The 5,551-nt window shown below is 39.6% G+C and overlaps 1 non-coding gene across 1 annotated transcript; it reads left to right on the top strand.

Moving 5' to 3' along the window:
• Positions 1–2,408: 2,408 nt before the first annotated feature.
• LOC138660466 (U6 spliceosomal RNA) lies at positions 2,409–2,515 on the top strand. Its single transcript, XR_011317862.1, has one exon. It is a non-coding gene; the product is annotated as a U6 spliceosomal RNA (small nuclear RNA).
• The last annotated feature ends 3,036 nt before the right edge of the window (positions 2,516–5,551 follow it).

Raw genomic sequence — 5,551 nt, forward strand, 5'->3', positions numbered from 1 at the left:
TAAAATTATGAGACAACCATAGCAGAGCAGTGTTTTTTAGAGAACACAATTTAAAATAAAAAACAAATAAGAATTTTATTGCATACTTGATCTCAACTTATGTAAGTGTATATTTTTCAATTATATGCAGCAAGAGGGGGAGTCCTACTTCCAATGAATATTGATTCTTGCAAGTGATCCATGAAAAAAGAGTAAAAAAAATTAAAATAATACAAATAACCTAAAATACATTATTCAGAAATTGAGAAAGGTTCTCAATTGAACCAAAACATTGCTGAGCCTCTAAGGGCTATTAAACCACAGTTTTTCTAACTCTTCAATAGAGGGCTACTTTCGTTTTTTTCTTTAACTCTTTGGAGGATTGGTCATTGCCTTGAAGTTTTGCTCCCGTGTTAACATTCTTTTTGCTTGCTAGTTCAGCTTCTTTTTTTTATCTATCTATCTATCTATCTATCTATCTATCTATCTATCTATCTATCTATCTATCTATCTATCTATCTATCTATCTATCTATCTATCTATCTATCTATCCATCTATCCATCTATCTATGAATTCATTCTCTGTTTCTTGCGCTTTTTTCACATACTCCTATGAAGCAGGTGTAAGTTGCCATCTGTTCCCATCTAAACCCTGGGCAGCATTACTGGAATGTTTGCGTTGCTTGGAAAGTTTCCGATGTCTTGTAAATGGCCGTTCTCATGACTGTCTGCCGTACACCTTCTGACATACTTCACATACCTCCAATACTTAATACTGCAGCATCTTCATCGTTGATGCCTGAAATTATGTGCTGACATTTTCTCTATTGGTTTTGTATTTTTCCTCCTACTAAGACCATGTGTTATTTTCTGGTTTAGTGTCTAGAATATTATTTTTTCCCAAATAAAACAATAATGAATGGGTGTTGTACACAATGACATTGAAATCAACCCTTCACCTGATAATTTTCCTGTCAGATCTATTTTTGACGGTCATCTGAGGTGAATACTTCCTACATACACAGAAAGCTCTTCGCTGAAGGGCATGAAAAAAAGCAAACACTTAGAAAATGACTGTCAAGTATGTATGTACTGTATATAAAGAGATGAAATGGATTGTTTTCTGATACTTCTAGTACAAATATACATAGGCTGAAAACATATCCTTCACTGCCAACTTTTATTTTAGAAGAGGGGTTATATAAGGCTACCAATATATAGTTGCGTAGACAGATAGGTCTTTTTAGCAATAATGTGAAAAAGTTTTTTTGCTCTTCTCCATGTTCATCAATGCTTTGCCTTTACCTTGTTAGTGGAGTCAAGTTGCCTTATGAAGTGGCATGTACAGGTGCATCTCAAAAAATTAGAATATCATCAAAAAGTTAATTTATTTCAGTTCTTCAATACAAAAAGTGAAACTCATGTATTAGATAGAGTCATTACAAATAGAGTGATGTATTTCTGTTAATGTTGATGATTATGGCTTACAACCCATGAAAACCCCAAAGTAAATTAGAATACTTTATAACACCAGCTTGAAAAAAATGATTTTAACATCTAAAATGTTGGCCTACTGAAATGTATATTCAGTAAACGCACTCAATACTTAGCCGGGGCTCCTTTTGCATCAATTACTGCATCAATGCAGTGTGGCATGGAGGCGATCAGCCTGTCGCACTGCTCAAGTGTTATGGAAGCCCAGGTTGCTTTGACAGCAGCCTGCAGCTCGTCTGCATTGTTGGGTCTGGTGTCTCTCATCTTCCTCTTGACAATACCCCATAGATTCTCTATGGGGTTAAGGTCATACGAGTTTGCTGGCCAATGAAGCACAGTGATGCTGTTGTTTTTAAACCAAGTATTGGTACTTTTGGCAGTGTGGATAGGTGCCAAGTCCTGCTGGAGAATTAAATTTCCACCTCCAAAAAAGCTTGTCGGCAGAGGGAATCATGAAGTGCTCTAAAATTTCCTGGTAGACGGCTTTTCTTCAAGTGCCTCCTTATTGAGCATCTTGAAACAGCCACACCACTAGTTTTCAGAGAGTCCAATATTTCAGCTGATGTTATTTGTAGGTTTTTCTTTGCATCCCGAACAATTTTCATGGCATTCGTCACAGATCACAGGTGAGGATGTTACCTTTAGTAGCCATGTTCTGTCTCCGCCATCCAATTTGTTCATACCTTTATTTGTTTATAGTGCTTTGGCTCCCTCTAGCGGTCAGAGTCATGTTGACATTTCTATTTTTCTGTTTTTTGTATTTTCCATGTCTGATTCTCCTCCCCTTTGCTTTCAAGGAAAGACGCTTGCACTTCATCCCCCTTGCGATTGCATTGCCGGTATGTTTTTAGTTGATGGCTGAGTGGTTAAGGTCTTTGACTGCAGAGTGGGAAACATGGGTTCTAGCCCCAGTGAAAGTAGATTTCTTATTTATTGTGCTTGCTTCGGCAGCACATATACTAAAATTGGAACGATACAGAGAAGATTAGCATGGCCCCTGCGCAAGAATGACACGCAAATTCGTGAAGCGTTCCATATTTTTTATCAAACCGAATTTTTGCCTGTAGGACATTAATGCAAGAGAGCTTGGCTGAGTAGATTACACAAGAAGGAAAACACACAGCAAGTCAGCAGGATCTAGGAGCAACATGGCAGATGTGACAACCTACATGGTGAGCTGCAGCATGTGCTACATGTTCACAGATCGACCAGAAGAAGAATTAAATTTCACCTGTCAGAAGTGTAGACTAGTGGCCCTTTTAGAAGAAAAGGTGCGGGGTCTGGAAGAAAGAATAGCAACATTGAAACTCATCAAAGAGAATGAAGACTTTCTAGACAGAACAGAAGCATCTCTACTGGTCACAGAAGGTGAAAAAAGTGTCAGAGAACCTCCAAAAGCAGATGAGTGGAAGCATGTGACCAAAAGAAGCAAGAAGACCATGGAGAAATCACCAACCACACAACTGAAGAACCGATATCAAATCTTTGTAGAGGATGAAGATGGCACACCTAAGGATGAAGCAATACCAGCAAGCAAAAAAGAAAAGGGCACACAGCAACAAGTGACAGCAAAAAGTACAGCCAAGAAGCAACGAAGAGTGGTGGTGGTGGGAGACTCACTACTGAGAGGCACAGAAGCAGCCATCTGCAGACCGGACATAACTGCAAGAGAAGTATGCTGCCTTCCAGGTGCGATGATCAAGGATGTGACCGATAGGATACCAAAGCTCTTCAACTCCAAGGACGTCCACCCATTTCTTCTGATACATGTTGGCACCAATGACACGGCAAGGAAGGACCTACCGACAATCTGCAAAGACTTTGAAGAGTTGGGGAAGAAAGTAAAGGAACTGGATGCACAGGTAGTTTTTTCTTCTATCCTTCCAGTAGACGGGCATGGCACCAGGAGATGGAACAGGATCCTTGATGCAAACAACTGGCTAAGACGATGGTGCAGGCAACAAGGATTCGGATTCCTGGACCACGGTGTGAATTACTTGTACGATGGACTCCTCGCCAGAGACGGACTACACCTCAACAAACCTGGGAAACACACATTCGCCAGAAGACTCGCTACACTCATCAGGAGGGCGTTAAACTAGAAGAAGAGGGGACGGGAAGAAAAACATTAGACTTGAACAAAGAAGATCCAGGAAAACATTCCCCAGAAGGAAGGTAAGAACATTTCTAAAACAATCCACAGCGAGGAGATTGGAACAAAACAAAATCCTCTAAACTGCATGCTCGCAAACGCCAGAAGCCTGACAAACAAGATGGAAGAACTAGAAGCAGAAATATCTACAGGTAACTTTGACATAGTGGGAATAACCGAGACATGGTTAGATGAAAGCTATGACTGGGCAGTTAACTTACAGGGTTACAGTCTGTTTAGAAAGGATCGTAAAAATCGGAGAGGAGGAGGGGTTTGTCTCTATGTAAAGTCTTGTCTAAAGTCCACTTTAAGGGAGGATATTAGCGAAGGAAATGAGGATGTCGAGTCCATATGGGTCGAAATTCATGGAGGGAAAAATGGTAACAAAATTCTCATTGGGGTCTGTTACAAACCCCCAAATATAACAGAAACCATGGAAAGTCTACTTCTAAAGCAGATAGATGAAGCTGCAACCCATAATGAGGTCCTGGTTATGGGGGACTTTAACTACCCGGATATTAACTGGGAAACAGAAACCTGTGAAACCCATAAAGGCAACAGGTTTCTGCTAATAACCAAGAAAAATTATCTTTCACAATTGGTGCAGAATCCAACCAGAGGAGCAGCACTTTTAGACCTAATACTATCTAATAGACCTGACAGAATAACAAATCTGCAGGTGGTCGGGCATCTAGGAAATAGCGACCACAATATTGTACAGTTTCACCTGTCTTTCACTAGGAGGACTTGTCAGGGAGTCACAAAAACACTGAACTTTAGGAAGGCAAAGTTTGACCAGCTTAGAGATGCCCTTAATCTGGTAGACTGGGACAATATCCTCAGAAATAAGAATACAGATAATAAATGGGAAATGTTTAAGAACATCCTAAATAGGCAGTGTAAGCGGTTTATACCTTGTGGGAATAAAAGGACTAGAAATAGGAAAAACCCAATGTGGCTAAACAAAGAAGTAAGACAGGCAATTAACAGTAAAAAGAAAGCATTTGCACTACTAAAGCAGGATGGCACCATTGAAGCTCTAAAAAACTATAGGGAGAAAAATACTTTATCTAAAAAACTAATTAAAGCTGCCAAAAAGGAAACAGAGAAGCACATTGCTAAGGAGAGTAAAACTAATCCCAAACTGTTCTTCAACTATATCAATAGTAAAAGAATAAAAACTGAAAATGTAGGCCCCTTAAAAAATAGTGAGGAAAGAATGGTTGTAGATGACGAGGAAAAAGCTAACATATTAAACACCTTCTTCTCCACGGTATTCACGGTGGAAAATGAAATGCTAGGTGAAATCCCAAGAAACAATGAAAACCCTATATTAAGGGTCACCAATCTAACCCAAGAAGAGGTGCGAAACCGGCTAAATAAGATTAAAATAGATAAATCTCCGGGTCCGGATGGCATACACCCACGAGTACTAAGAGAACTAAGTAATGTAATAGATAAACCATTATTTCTTATTTTTAGGGACTCTATAGCGACAGGGTCTGTTCCGCAGGATTGGCGCATAGCAAATGTGGTGCCAATATTCAAAAAGGGCTCTAAAAGTGAACCTGGAAATTATAGGCCAGTAAGTCTAACCTCTATTGTTGGTAAAATATTTGAAGGGTTTCTGAGGGATGTTATTCTGGATTATCTCAATGAGAATAACTGTTTAACTCCATATCAGCATGGGTTTATGAGAAATCGCTCCTGTCAAACCAATCTAATCAGTTTTTATGACGAGGTAAGCTATAGGCTGGACCACGGTGAGTCATTGGACGTGGTATATCTCGATTTTTCCAAAGCGTTTGATACCGTGCCGCACAAGAGGTTGGTACACAAAATGAGAATGCTTGGTCTGGGGGAAATTGTGTGTAAATGGGTTAGTAACTGGCTTAGTGATAGAAAGCAGAGGGTGGTTATAAATGG

The sequence above is a fragment of the Ranitomeya imitator genome, chromosome 1, assembly GCF_032444005.1.
Source record: "Ranitomeya imitator isolate aRanImi1 chromosome 1, aRanImi1.pri, whole genome shotgun sequence".
Classification (NCBI taxonomy): Eukaryota; Metazoa; Chordata; class Amphibia; order Anura; family Dendrobatidae; genus Ranitomeya; species Ranitomeya imitator.